Below are 15,468 nucleotides of genomic sequence, written 5' to 3' on the forward strand. Positions count from 1 at the left end.
CAATTACTAGATGGCTACAATGTGCCAAGCAGTGTGCCACGTTTTCACATATATCATCAAGCTCATCTCTAAAGCAAGGACGTAAAGGAAAAAAAAAATATTCCATTTCACAATTAAACTGAGGCAGCTCAACAAGTTTAAATAAACTTTTGCTGCCAGCATTTATGAACCTACCAGAATTTGCACCTACCAGCATGGCCATCAGACACCCATGCCCACACTGTTATTACCCTAGGCCAAACGAAATTGAATTTCATATATATCTCTAATTTCAGAGTGATCACTTGGCAATACACCATGTTGATAAAGGTGAGTTTTCCTATCACACTGAGTCTTTATCAGAATAGAATGTCCACTTACAAAAAAAACTTTGTGTATATGGTCCCTAAAGGTATTGTCATTTCCTTTCCTCATTTCAGAATTTTTAGCAAATAGCCAATAAAACTGCCAGTGGGGCTTTAAAAAAAAATCAGTCTCGCTACATCTTTTTTCAAACTGAAAATATTATCCATTGTTTTTCAATTACGTCTTTCATAAAAAGCCATAAATTCGCTGATGAAAGATGAAATCATGTATTCTTACCACCACCACCCCCCCAACACAGCTTAAAGTACTTAAGATTCCCTCCATGCAAAACACGGAGGGAGAGGCAGCAGACGCGGTTCTCAGCAGGTGAAGGCTGAGCAGGGGCCACCTTGTGGCTAATTGCCGAAGGAAGCACTTCTTGAGCCACAGTGGGGACAGAGACAGAGGGACCCCTTCAGGAGTGGAGTCCGCAAACTTGCTGCTTGCTCTCCGTTCCTTTTGACACTGGCATTTACTGAACAGAGCCACAGTCTCCATCTTAGGAGACAGAAGGAGCACAGTTCTGTGGAACTCCACAGTCCCTTGCTACTTTCTGAAGTTTCATGGCTTCAGAGTTTCAGGCAACCTGCATTTTAAGGCAAATGGCCGCTAAGGACTTGCAATCTGCTCATCAGTGGGTGCAGCTTTAGGAGAGGTTGTTGTCCCATATTCTATGCTGTATACAGAGTGTATCGTATCATCCTGAAATAAGTCTGATTCTAAAATTAAGCATGAAACATCACTGTACCTGTGCGAAGTCACCAGTTGGGGCAGACAGGGAATTTGGCTTCGACCACACTCCATCACTAACTGGCTTGTGTGGCTTGTTCATCCTCAATTGTTTTATCTGTGAAACCAGGAATTAGGGAGATAGATTTTCACAGAATTTTAGCACTGAACCTCCTCTCTCCCCCAACCACCAACCCCCACTCCCACCCCGCCAATAAGCGTTTTCAGGACTTTAGTAACCCAAAGTAACCAAAACGTAGCAGTTGTCTGGACATATAAGCCAAAATCCCCGGCCGGCCGGCCGGCCGGCCAGCCACCACCAGCCAGCCCCTCTTACCCTCTTCCCGAACCCCTGAACCCACCTCTACTCAAGCCTGGGTACCCAGAATTGAAGGTCACTGGGCCAAGGGATTTTCAAACTGGCAGTTTTTAAAAGGCAAGGATTTGATGATGACACTTCGTAGACATATTCGCAACCTTTTGGCCTTGAAAACATTACACACTCTGAGTGAGCAGAGAACAATTTAACTCTGCACCCAGTCATATACCCCTGCCTCAGAACCCGAGAGAAGGTCTTTTGACGAGCACCAGATAAATCACCTTTCAAATTACCCAGAGTGCTTGGGGCCCAGGCAAAATCACTGATGATTTCCTCCATCTGCTACCTGCTTTGGCCTCATGGTGGCCATTGCAGGTTGAGTGAACCAGCTGCCAGATAAGGCATGATCCATCAGCATTGATTACTCAGAACTGTGCTTGTGCTAATGACCTTTTGAACTTAAGTGCTTTCCTTACTCAGATGACAACACCTGCCTTTATTAATGACTGTTTTTCTGTCTGATGATAAAATGTGTTTGCATTTTCCCTTTAGCCCTGAAACCTAACTGTTGAGTGACCTGGGGAGACTATTATCTTGATGGATTATGAAGCCCCATAGGAAGACTTAATTTGAGAACAAAACAGGTAGAGAATTGCGGGAAATAAGCCAAATGGATTTACTAAGTAAGGTATCTACTGCGGAGGCAAATGATAAATATCTTTCAACAAATAACAGCTAATTCATTTAATAATTAATTTGCTTAGTTTGCATTGAGAATGGTCCAGGCACTGTGTTAGATGCCAAGGATACCCTACATAGTAAGACCCTGTCCCTATCTTCGACTCCTTCAAATCCCCTACTACCACTCAAGTAAGAAAAAAAAAAAGTGAAACACAGCATGATAAGCATCACAAGTGAGGCAGGCAGAGCTCGGGCTTGCCAAGGAGAGAGCTCCGAGCTTGGGGCTGGGAAAGTCCACCAGAGTGACTCCTCACCTAGTACCTAAGGGGTGACATGGCAATCCCTACTTTCTCCTTTGCTCACTGCGACCAAAACCATTAGTGATCTTCTTTGGGGGAACATGCCACATTACATTTTGCAGATTCCCTTGCAGACTGCAGCTAGATGTTGCCACATGGTAAGAGTTATTTAAGATTTATTTATTTGAAAGAATGACAGAGAGGGCCCGGCGCGATGGCTCAGTGGTCAAATCCTCACCTTGCACATGCCAGGACCCTATATGCGCACTGGGTTCTAAACCCGGCTGCTCCACTTCCCATCCAGCTTCCTGTTTGTTACCTGGGGAAGCAGTAGAGGACAGCCCAAAGCCTTGAGACCCTGCACCCACATGGGAGACCTGGAAGAGCTCCTGGCTTCAGATCAGCTCAGCTCCAGCCAATGAGACCTTTTGCGGAGTGAATCAGCAGACAGATCTTTCTCTCTGCCTCTCCTTCTCTCTGTAAATCTGCCTTTCCTATATATATATATATATTTTTTAATATATTATATTAAATATAAATATCTAAATTTATAAATATAATGTATTAATACATTAACACATGATTATATTATTTTACAAATGAAATATATTTATATTTATACTTATACTTTAAATCATGTTAATTAATATTATATTTATAATTATATTGTATTAATGTTAAAATATAATACATGATGTATTGAAGAACAATAAATGTCCTTCGGGACCAGGGAGGAAAGCTTTCTCTGGTCCGAGCCTGGCTCCACCTCTGGACCCCCGCCCTCCCTCGCAATGACCATCGGGATCGCTTCAAAAACCCCTCACAGCAAACAAACAATCATACAAACTAAAAAAAACCTAAAATAAATAGACAAACAACAGAAAGTAGAGCTTGAAATCTGACAGGAAAGAGCTGGCGTGGATTGGCTCATGCCTCGCTGGATGGGACACAAAGATTAGTTACTCCTCACCATGGTGTTGAGGATTTTCCTGCACACCCCCTCCCCCCAAAAAATGTTCTGCACCTTAATTGTCGACAAATGTCTTGTTAGAGTTACAAGCCAGTCTAGATTATCCCAAAATCTGCCAAGATCAGCAAAATAATACTTCAACACAACAAATGGCTAAGTACGAAAATGAAATAGACACGAGACAGCTGAATGGTACCTTATAGCCATTTTAAGGTATATAGCAGCTGGTCCTGTATATAAACTAAAATTGAGATGTCAATGAGCTAATCATAGGTTGTGGTTAGGACTTGCTTTTTTTTTTTTTTAACATACTGGTTATTCAAAACCATGTCAATTCCATAATGTTGCAAATTGCTGTTGATGTTACATTGGGACTCTTAATTGACTGGGATGATATTCTACCAGCTCTAACTTCGGACCAGAAATGGTCTCCCCAAGAAACTGTTCAACCCATCTGGACAATAAGTAGCTGGACTCTATGCTTGCTATATGTTTGCAACGAAAGAATCTTGATTGATTTTGAACTGTAATACTACATCAAGGTGGAGGAATCCACCAGGGGACGGGGAGGGGGAGGGGCGGGGGGATTCCCAGAGCCTATGAAACTGTCACATAATGCAAAATAATTAATAAAAATATATATATAAAATATATAATACATGGTGTATTATATATGTTATATAATATATGTAAATGTGATCTATATTGATATTAAGTATGAACGTATTAATGTATTAAATATATAAATGATATATTAATATATATTTATATATATATTAAAGGGTGATAGAAGAAGTGAAAGAGGAGAGTGGAAAAGGAAGCCTTCTATCTGCCGGTTCACCCCCCCATGGCCACAACAAATGGCCTGGCCCAGCCAGGGTGAAGCTGAGAATGTCACCCTGGTCTTCCACATGTGTGGCAGGGGACCGTCCCAGGCTCATTAGCAAGCAGCTGGATCAGAAGAGCAGCTGGAACTCAAACCAGCACTCCAATACAGGATGCCGTAGTCACAAGCAGCAGCTTAACCAGCTATACGACAATACCAGCTCTGCCTCCCAAGTTCTAAATTGGCAGAAGTTGTGTGTATTATTGCCAAACTGGCCCGTAAGAACCCTTTCACAGTCAACCCTCAACTTTCCTCCCCATCCACAATCCAGCTGCATGGAAAGGAACCCAAGGACCCATGGGAGAATAGATTCGTAAAATGGGAGAAACCAAAATCCAGGCATGCATGGAACACAGCCACCATTATCCCTAGAATTGCAGGACAACAAGAGGAGTGGCACTATCCTAGTCCAGACCTGGAGTCACATTAGCTAAGGTTACAGCACTGTGGGGTTTTCCTACAGTAAGTGATACCACAGAAGAAGGGGCTCTGGGAAGCAGCTGGAGCCGAAGCCAGTAACTGCCAGCAGAAATCCCAAGTGTGGCAGCTGTTTGAAGTATCAGCTAAGCTATCGCTTGGGACACCCACATCCCACAACTTAGTACCTGACTTTGAGTCCTGGAACTGGCTGCTGACATGAGCTTCCTGCTCATGGACACCCTGGAAGGTAGCAGGTGATGGGTGGCTCGATTCGTTGATTCCCTGCTAACTCATGTGGAGACCTGAACTGAGTTCCTGGTTCATGGCTTTGGCCTGGCCCAGCCCTGATTGTTGCTACCATGTGGGAAGTAAGCCAACAGATGTAAAGTCTCTCTTGGAAATTTTTATTTCGCAAAGTAACCCTTGAAATAAAGGAAAACCTCATCTCCCATCTCCTGCTAATGCAGGCCACAGGCCGCGCCTCTATAAAAGCCACATGGCATGAAAACTGTTCCCTACAAAACAGAGCTGAGCAGAAGAAACAGTAGAAAGCAAATCATGGATTCAAATGACCTTGTCTGACCTCATCTGACTTTATCAGAGTACTTGCAATGAGTCACAGTACCTTGCAACGTGACAAGAGGTGAGAAGCAGAGAGTGGTTAGAGAGAATGCTTTTAATAGACACAGAAAGCCTTTAGGAATGCACAGACAGGACAGTTGCTAGTATAAAGAAATAAATACATTCTAGGAAGAACGTTTTAAGAGTAAAAAATGGGCCTGGTGCAACAGCATAGCAGCTAAAGTCCTCACCTTGAACACACCAGGATCCCATTTGGACGCCGGTTCTAATCCCACCAGCACTGCTTCCCATCCAACTCCCTGCTTGTGGCCTGGGAAAGCAGTTGAGGATGGCCCAAAGCCTTCGACCCTGCACCCATGTGGGAGACCTGGAAGAGGCTCCTTGCTTTGGATTGGCTCAGCTCTTCATATTGGCTGCTGTGGCCACTTGGGGAGTGAATTAGCCTTGCCACCCTGCACCTGTGTGGGAGACCCAGAAGAAGCTCCTGGCTCCTGGCTTCGGATCAGCTTAGCTCCAGCCACTGCAGCCATGTGGGGAGTAAAGCAGCAGACAGAGGATCTTTCTCTCTGTATATTTGCCTTTCCAATAAAAATAAATAAACCTAAAAAAAAAAACCACTGAAAGTCTAACAAACAGTAATTACATAAAACTTTAAAATACCTATTACAAAGCCTGCGATGTAGTAATGCTTGCTCTGTGTTTCACGAGTGACTGGACAGATGTGGAAGCCATTAAGCTGAAAGCCACTGAGGCTGACATTAATCGCACAGGACTTTCTTCAAAACAGTCACTAAGAGGATCAACACCTGGGTGTCACTAAGGATCCAAAAAATAAAAAAATAAAAAATAGTAACATCTTGACTCCCAACTCCTTCCTGTTCCTAACTCATTGACCTAAGGGTCTGACTGAGAGCAACATTGCTACTTACCTGAGAAGTCTGGCAACAACTTCTTTTTTTAAAAGGCCCTATGGGAATACTAATCCTGGACTCAGGTTGCTTCGGCTTTTCAGCCACTATTACCCTCTAAAGGCTCTGACTTCTGAAGGCCTTCACACCTTAGCTTATCTTTTTCTCTTGCTTCCCTGGATTTTCCAAGTGACTCCTTCAAGGAAAGCATCCATGGGGAATTCAAATGATTAAATTAAGACTGCTTTATAAGCTTGAAGCACTTGACAACTCAATACACTTAAAGTTCCTGGAAGAGGGTAAATAGTTCATAGGAGCCCATAGCCCGTCTCTCCTGCACTAGCAGCCAACACTCCCCGTGAGCGCTGGGATCTTCATTGAACATTGCAAGGGCTGACCCCCAACACACAAGATGACCTCACCTCGTAGGTGGATCACACAAAACAAACAAAAGTGGAGACATTGTGATTGCAGGAAAGCACATTATAGGAGAAAAAGCACTGAAAATAGCGTCGCTATAATTTTTTGACAGCATAATTTAGAGGCTGTTTGAGTACATCTACACCCCAGTCCCTCTCCACCTCCTTTCCCCCATGGCGGTATCTCGGCTGTCAATTATTGGGAGAGAAAGCTGTTCTTTAAAAGGCTTTTAGATAGTATTAGGTATGACTGGAATCTTATCTGAAAGCTCTTGGAAACAAAAAAAATTAGTAATTCTTCATCTTCTGCTTGTTTTACATAAAAGGAAATGTCCTGTTCTGTTTATTTGTTTAGGAAAGCTGGGAACAAACACCAAATACACATCAGTTACATTAAGTGAGAAACCAACGGTCGGTAGCATTTCCAGTTACAGATGCTTACACATTTGTCCTGTGATTGACATCTTTGAGAGGATGGTGGGGAGGGTTTTAGATGCTTCAAATTCATTCAGTGATACTCACTGGACCAACCCTCTCCTCTTATCCACCCAACAAGCTCTTCATCACCCAGGACATCCAAGGGCTGCTTGGATGCCTGCAGACATCTGATCTCAGCAGGTGTTGGGCAGGTTCTGCCTTGTGTCTTCACAATAGCGCCTGTGACCACCTACTGCACCACTGCAATCGCCCATCTCATTGTCTTGCACATTGCACTCTTCGATGGGGGTATTTTTGCTTTATTTATTTATTTATCATGTTTTACTTGCAAGGCAGAACAACAGACACATAGAGATCTTCCATCTGCTGGGACGCTCCCCAAATGCCTGCAAGAGCCAAGGCTGGGTCAGACCAAAGGCAGGAACTCAAAATTTCATCCAGGTTTGCCCACATACATGTGGCAGGGGCCTAAGCACATGTGGTGGGTTTCTCAATTGTCATTTTACCCCCACTAAGCCACAATGTTTGACCTGCCTTACTGTCATTAGAATCCCCACAGCTAGCACTTTAGTGTGGATGGAGCCTTTGGAGCAACTAAGAAAAACTGGTCTGACACTCCCTCTGGAAGCAGTGGCCTCAGCATCCCAAAGGAGGTGAGAAGCAGAGGGGAACCCAAGTGTGAAATAAATTGCATAGCTCTGGTGGTAGGAGAGCTATAAGATGTATTTCCTTAGTGCGCAAACATTGATAAGGGCTGCGCAGTATAAACCAATCAATCCATGACAGCTGCTAACATGTGCAGAAATTGCCTAGGAAGCTCCTGGCTTCAGAACAGCATGGCTTACTCATTGCAACCGTTTGGGAAGTGAAACAGTGGATGGAAGAGCTCTCTGTGTCTCTCCTTCTGTCTATGTGGAATTCTTCCAAGCAAAATAAATAAATCTTTTTAAAAAGAAGAAAAAAATGTGATTCCAAAGGTAAGCTTGCTTCCTGCCAGGCATTTGAAGCCTAGATTCAGCATCAAGTCCATCTGATGCCAGGATCTTTGCTTTTTCCACTATGTGTTTTTAAAAGTCACTTTCAAATCATTTTTTAATGTTCCTTTTTATCAAGGAAACACCAGTAAGTGCTTCTAATGTATACCTATTTGCTTCAATCTCCTATTTAGTGAGGCTAGTTTTATGAACTATACCTTATAATCTCCTTTTAGCTGTATAATCAATGAGAGTATTAAATGGATTGAGCATCTGCCCTCAGCATTATTATTCCAGATAGGAAAATGATTACCAAATTCATGCCTATGAGCTCACCTTTCAACATTCATTTAATCAAGATGAGTAATTACTCTGGCGGGCAGTAATTAGGTAATTAGTAAAACTAGTTAATACAAATAGCATATCAATGTAACCAAATAAATGCTAGTATAATTTTTATAATTATTATGGCATATAGGGCCACCTGATTTTTTTTAGTAAAAGACACCTAATTTCTGGGCTATATATTGCACAATTTCCACTTGCATGTGGGAATGCCTTTTGACATCTGTGACCCTGCAGAGTAAAAAGGAGATTGAGACAATTATCTCGTGTACTGAAGCAAAAGCCTGCTTACACTAAAATTATCTGCCTGGGCTTTGCCTGATTTTCTCTAAATGGCTGCTCCACTTTTTTAGAAAAGAGCCACCTTACAGCATTGTACCTAAATATCCTTCTTTGCTGAGAAACAAAATTTTTAAAAACTAATAGTCAAAGAATAATTTACTCTGAATAGGCAAGCAGCTGTGTGCATATGCACTGTGGTTTGACAGTTATCTCCCGCAATACTTTATCAGCACTACCCTTTGGATTACACACACACACTAAAGCAATTGTAATAAATTAACATTCATGAGAAAAAAAACAACTATCTCTTGCTACTATGGTACACACAGGCACATGCACACAACAGTAACCCACACCTATATTTTTGGTGGTAGGTAATATAAAGCACCATATCCCATGACTGTTTCACTCAAAAAGATGACCAATCTTAGCATATATGATGCTGATCTATATATTCTCCAATCCCAAGTTATAGAACAATTTGCAAACAACGTGTAGGAAAAAATTTATTTCCCCTAAGAATGAATTGCCAACCAATCTACAAGCATGTATTAAGCCTTTGAATTATGGCCAGCTAATGCCCAACCGCACAGAATGTTGGCAACATAGAAAAATAATTTGCAAACTCATTAACTACAAACTGGTTTATGGTTCTTTAAACACACACACACACACACACACATATATATATATATGCATATTCATTTGAAAGGCAAATTTACAGAGAAAAGAAGAAACAAGGAAAGATTTCCCATTCATTGATTCACCCACCCAAATGGCCACAATGGCTGAAGCTGGGCCAGACTGAAGCCAGGAGCCAGGAGCTCCCTCCTGGTCTGGCAACTGAGTACAGGGGCTCAATGACTTGAGCCATCTTCTACCACCTTTCCAAGTCATAAGCAGGAAGCTGCATTAGAACTGGAGCAGCCAGGACATGAATCAGCACTCATATGGGTTGCTGATGCTGAAGGCAGAAGGTTAGTCTTCTGTGCTACCATGCTAGTCCCAAGGTTTATGGTTCTTTTGCTTGAAAAACGCTCTTCATACATCCATATATCATTATTGTCCATTAGTGAGATAACACATTTGATGTCCAGGCCTTTCTTTAATGGGAGAAACTTGGCCTCAGTCAATACTTCTACATGCTGACGTAAAGAATGAAGGCATCTCTGTAAAAATTGATTCATTAATTGTCTTGATGTTATTTGTTCCTAATGGCAAATATTTCATCTTTAGCCACAATTGTATTTATGGTAATATAATTGAATTAGAATCATTTTTCTTTTTTATACACTGAAATGTATTTTGTCAAGCTTTTTTAAAAGCTCTCATTCTATCGGGATGGCCTGATGGCACAGCAAGCTAATCCTCCCCCTGCAAGTGCCAGGATCCAATATGGACACCAGTTTGTGTCCCAGCTACTCCACTTCCCACTCAGCTCCCTGCTTGTGACCTGGGACAGCATCAACAGATGGCTCAAATCCTTGGGGGTATGCACCCACTAGAGAGACCAGGAAGAAACTCCTGGCTCCTGGCTCCTGGCTCTTGGCTTTTGGCTTCAGATCAGCTCAGCTCTGGCAACTGTGTCCATTTGGGGAGTGGACCAGTGGATGGAAGACCTCTCTCTGTGTGTCTCTCATCTCTCTTGTAAAATCTGCCTTTCAGATAAAAACAAATAAATCTTAAAAAAAAAAAAAGCTACTAACTCCTATGCAATCCAAATTCATTATTTAACTCTCACTCAAACCCAACTGATAAACCAAGCAACCCAGATTCTTCTCTGGCTTCCTCAGCCCTCAGTTACATTTTTAAATGGTGTGTCTGTCTCCAAAAAGAATGATCATTTTTGAAACGATAAACTGTACCTTTGAATTTCCAGTCTGTAAATTGTGAAGCAGGTTTGTGGGTGTGAAACAAGAGAAGATAAATTGTAAATTGGAGCTAAAGAGAAAATAAATACAAGATTTTAGTGGAATCTAATTGTTTTCCACATATCACCGTAACAGCTATTATCCTTCCTTCTCAATTTATGTCATCTGCGCATTTATCTATATTCCCATTTGTCTGTCATCTAGCTGTCTCACACGCGCGTGTTAGTGTCTGTTTGTTTGTCATGGCAAGTTGTGCTGTCTTTGTCTGCAGAGAAGAAAAGAAGGGGAAAAATGAGGAACAATCTTGGTACAGCATGAATGGCAACGAGGTAAATAACTGATGCCCGACGTGCGGATGAATCCTGTAAATGAAGTGGCCCTTGAATTCAATTAATTTAAAATCTGGCAAATATTACCCGGCATGTTTGTCAATGTGCTGTATAATTATTAATTTGTTCATTGAGGCAACTGTATAAATAAATAGAAAGCAGAATGCCATGATTAAGCAAGCATTGCTAAATCCAGGGTCAAGCAGCCCCACCATAAGGGAATCTCAATAGCTTTCCTGGGCCCTACTTTTACATCCCCTCACAAATCCGCACATCGCTAACAGCAAATTAATTGGCCCACATTTAGATGCCAACAGGGCTTTTGTATTCTCAGTGCATATTTTTGTCTTCTCAGAGCAAGATGTTAGGCACGGGGGTTTTAATATTACCCCTTAGGGGAGCACCAGAAAATCTTAACAATTTCCTTCACTAGAGTATTTTCATTAGTGCTAAATGCCGTGCAATTTACATTTGAAATCAGGTGTGGGGTGAGCAAAACGTGACAAGACATGGTACAGTGGTGCTTTTTCTTGCTTCTTTTTTTCTTTTTTTTTTTTTTATTCCAATGTTCTTTATTTACTGCATGGAGCCTCAGAAGAAAAGCATGCAAGTGAAAATGGAAAAATTTCCCAATTTCTCTGTGCCCTTACTTTTAGGAGACGAAAATTCCATTTTATTCAAGTATTCAAAGCACGCATTTAAAACAACCTTCTGTCACCAAAGAAAAGGAACAGCAAAAACAAGTCTCCTGACAGCTGTGAACAGATATTCCAGTAAGGGGTGAAAATTCTGGAAGCAGATGCCAACACTAGGCTTCTAAGTTTATGTAGCTCTATTACCTAACCCAAATCAAAATTAATGAGAAATGTACATAGTATAGTTTTATAGTATAGTATAGTTTTATTGTAACATAAACTACCAGTGAAGCTTATATTACAAACTTAAACCCTGATCGATGTCTTTATTTCAACAAATATTGGAATACCTCTCTTGCATTGAAGAACCATTGCCATGTATATTAAATCTGGGCCCTGTTGGTACCACTATTTTATACACTAACCACTTGTTAGAGTTAGAAGCTTAGATTTTCATGGCTGTTCCCATGGTTAAATGCAAGCCAAATGAGGAAAATGAAGCCAGGGGACTCCCTGTAATACTAAGGAAAGAGCCACTTTGGGTGCCAATGACAGTTCCAGCTCTAGGTGTAATACACACACCTATTCCACCTGCCTTTCCCACTTCATGAACAGCCTTAAGAGCTTAGTGTTGTCAGCCCCATCCCATAGATATTGGAGCTGAAGCACAAACATGTGGTAGGTCTTAAAAAGTCCATGAAAACTGTGTGTTACCATAAAATTATGTATAGATTACCAAAATGTTTGTAACTAAATAAACTTGCCTTTTAATCTTATTTTCCCAACTTTTTTAATGTGCTCACATATCTGTAAAAATTCAAGAGTAATTTCTTATGGCAAGAGCCCTCACCATAACAAGGTTCCAAGTGTCAAGGCTTTAGAAGACCAGAGAAAAGCCACATAGATACAGGGGAGATGAGCCAGCAATTTTTTTTTTTTAAGATTTAGTTATTTAAGGCCAAGTACTGTGGCCTGGCAGCTAAAGTCCTCGCCTTGAATGCACCAGGATCCCATATGAGCACCGGTTCTAATCCCAGCTGTTCTACTTCCCATCCAGCTCCCCGCTTGTAGCCTGGGAAAGCAGTCGAGGACGGTCCAAACCCTTGGGACCCTGCACCCGTGTGGGAGACCTGGAAGAAGTTCTTGGCTCCTGGCTTTGGATTAGCGCAGCACCAGCCGTTGCGGCTCACTTGGGGAGTGAATCATCAGATGGAGATCCTCCTCTCTGTCTCTCCTCCTCTCTGTATATCTGATTTCGTAATGAAAATAAAATAGATCTTTAAAAAATTTTACTTATTTTTATTGGAAAGTCAGATACACAGAGAAGAGGAGAGCCTGAGAGGAAGATCTTCCATCTATTGAATCATTCCCCAAATGGGCACAACAGCCAGAGCTAAGCTGATCTGAAGCCAGGAGCCAGGAACTTCTTCCGGGTCTCCCACGTGGGTGCATAGTCTCAAGACTTTGGACCATCCTCGACTGCTTTCCCAGGCCACAAACGGGGAGCTGGATGGGAAGTGAGGGTGCTGGAGATAGAACTGGTGCCCATATGAGATCCTGGCACATGTAGGGCTGGAATTTAGCCACTAGGCTACTGTGCCTGGTCTAATGAGCCAGCATTTGATCCTCAGCTGTGACAGGCTCAATAAGGTCTTCGGATGGATGAAAAATGATGTTAACCTTCAAATCGGACTGACTGTGAAATTTATGCTTCTCACTTTCAAGTGTGAATTTGCCAGGCTACTCCCTGGCCGGCTGTTACATTAGCAGATTAATGCAAGCATTTCGTTTATGACTTCATGTTCCTGAAAATGTGCCCGAAGGACAAAATAATAGAGGCAGATTGGGAGAATTTTCTATTCCAGTGGTTCCTACTTTACTACACAACAGAATCACATTTTCCCAGGTTACACTTCCTATCATGTAAAGCAGATTCTGAAAGTTGGACCCCAATGCCAATAGTTTTTTAAGTCACCATACATAAACATTAACCATTATTAGTGCCAATTAATACAAAAGAAGTAGGCAACTTACAATATTTAACCAGTCACAAATCCCCACAAGCACATGAATCTACACACTCCGGTATCAGAAAATCTGTTAGTTCTACTGCTCTATCATCTCTTTGATCTTAGCTAAGTTCCTGAACTTTCTTAAGACTGAGTTTCCTCTCTGCAATATAATCTCATTTATCTTACAAGCGTACTTCAAAAATTCATGCAAAATGGAATTAAAAGATACTATATTACATGCAAAAATTTTGAAATCCAGGCAATTTTTTTATAACATACATTTTTAATCTAATTCTTACTATTTTTAATTTTTAACGAATTAGCTATGATTCTAAAAACACAATGATACTCCCCTCATCCTTCACTTCCCCGTTTTCTCTCTCTTTCCCCATTCCATTTTTTTTTAACTTTTTAAAAATGTTCATTTATTTGAATGGTAGAGTTATGGAGGAAGAGGGAAAGAGACAGAAAATAAAAATTTCCATCTATTGGTTCAGTTCCTAAATACCCACAACAGTAAGGACTGGGCCAGTCCTAAGCCAGGAGCCAGGACCTCTGCCCTTTCCCACATGGATGGCAGGAACCTGAGTGCTTGGGTCATCTTCAGCTGCTTTCCCAGGAGCATTAGAAAGGCAGGTTGGAAGAATAGCAGCTGGAACAGCATCACAAGCAGTGGCTTACACACCACAATGCTGGACCCCATACTCAACATTTCCCGCTAGCTGTTTGAAAATCCCTTACACATCATAAAGAAAGCAGTCTGTTAAATAAAACTTTCAGACTCTACAGGCTCCTTCTAAAGTGCCTTCAGGAATCAAGATGGTGGAATAGGGTAAGGACATGTTTAAACGGACAGAGAAACATTTAATCAGGATGAAGCAGAGAGGACATATTCCAGGAAACAGGAAAGGACAGAACAACAGCAGAGGTGTACCTGGAGACTGAAACACACAGGAAAGCAGCAAAAACAACGGTGTGGTGTTGCAGTGACTGATACTCCAGCGGCATTCAGCTAACGGAGATCTGAACTCCACCAGCAGCCAGAACTCCACCAGCAACCAGGTGGCAAGGGACTTTCACTGGGAGTTTGGGAGGTGAACCCAGACAAAGAACTGTCTGTCCTGCAGGTCCATTGGATTTGACCAGAAGCAGAGACAAAGCAGCAGATCCTGGACAAACAGTGTGAGAAGAAGGTGGATTTCACAGCCCAGTCAGCCCCCTAGAGCTGAATTGGGCGCCATTTTGCGTAAGGAGGAAAGGGCAAGGGAAGGACTGAGCAAACACTGAGCTGGGAGTGAACTCATTTCTGACTCAGTGAACTACAGCAACGTGGCATTCTAAAGGTTCCACCCAAGACAGGTCTGGGTAGCCCTCAGACCTGATGGCCAGCAGATCAAGAGCTCTAGTAGTGGTACATCAGGCGCATTTTGTACACTGTGACAATAGCTTTGGGACTGCAGGGGACAACAGTGAACTGCGTATGTGCTGAGCTTGCGAGAACTCACTGAGGTCCATGGATAGCACTGGTCCCACAGGAAAATAATACCAACTGTGGCATCGTACGGGTCAAAATAGGTCCGTGTGGCACCCAGACCTAATGTCCAACAGGTTCCAGCAAGAGCAGTGCCACCAACAACCTAACTATATAGGACACCTGGTGTCTCTCTAATCCTGGGACTTGCTCCAACCGGAAATGGGAGAAAGGTTGCAGAGACAACAGTGCAGCCTCAGTACAGTACCACAGGAGGAAGAGAGTGGTGAGCCAGGAGCTGGTGCTGTTGTGACCATGGTGGAAACCTAACATAAGAACCCAGACCTGGAACTTGCTGGAGGTTGTGGCACAAGTGGCTGCAAGCAGAGTTGCATACCAACTGCAACAAGTAAAATCGCATTGTAGACCTGTGGGTGACACAGCTTAGAAACCTGCCCTGAGAAGATTCTGCTAACCAGAAGTGCAATGACCAAGAACAAAAGAAACAAAACCAAAATGAATAGTACCGAAAACTCCCCTGCAAAGGAGCAAA

Source organism: Ochotona princeps, chromosome X, assembly GCF_030435755.1.
Source record: "Ochotona princeps isolate mOchPri1 chromosome X, mOchPri1.hap1, whole genome shotgun sequence".
Lineage (NCBI taxonomy): Eukaryota > Metazoa > Chordata > Mammalia > Lagomorpha > Ochotonidae > Ochotona > Ochotona princeps.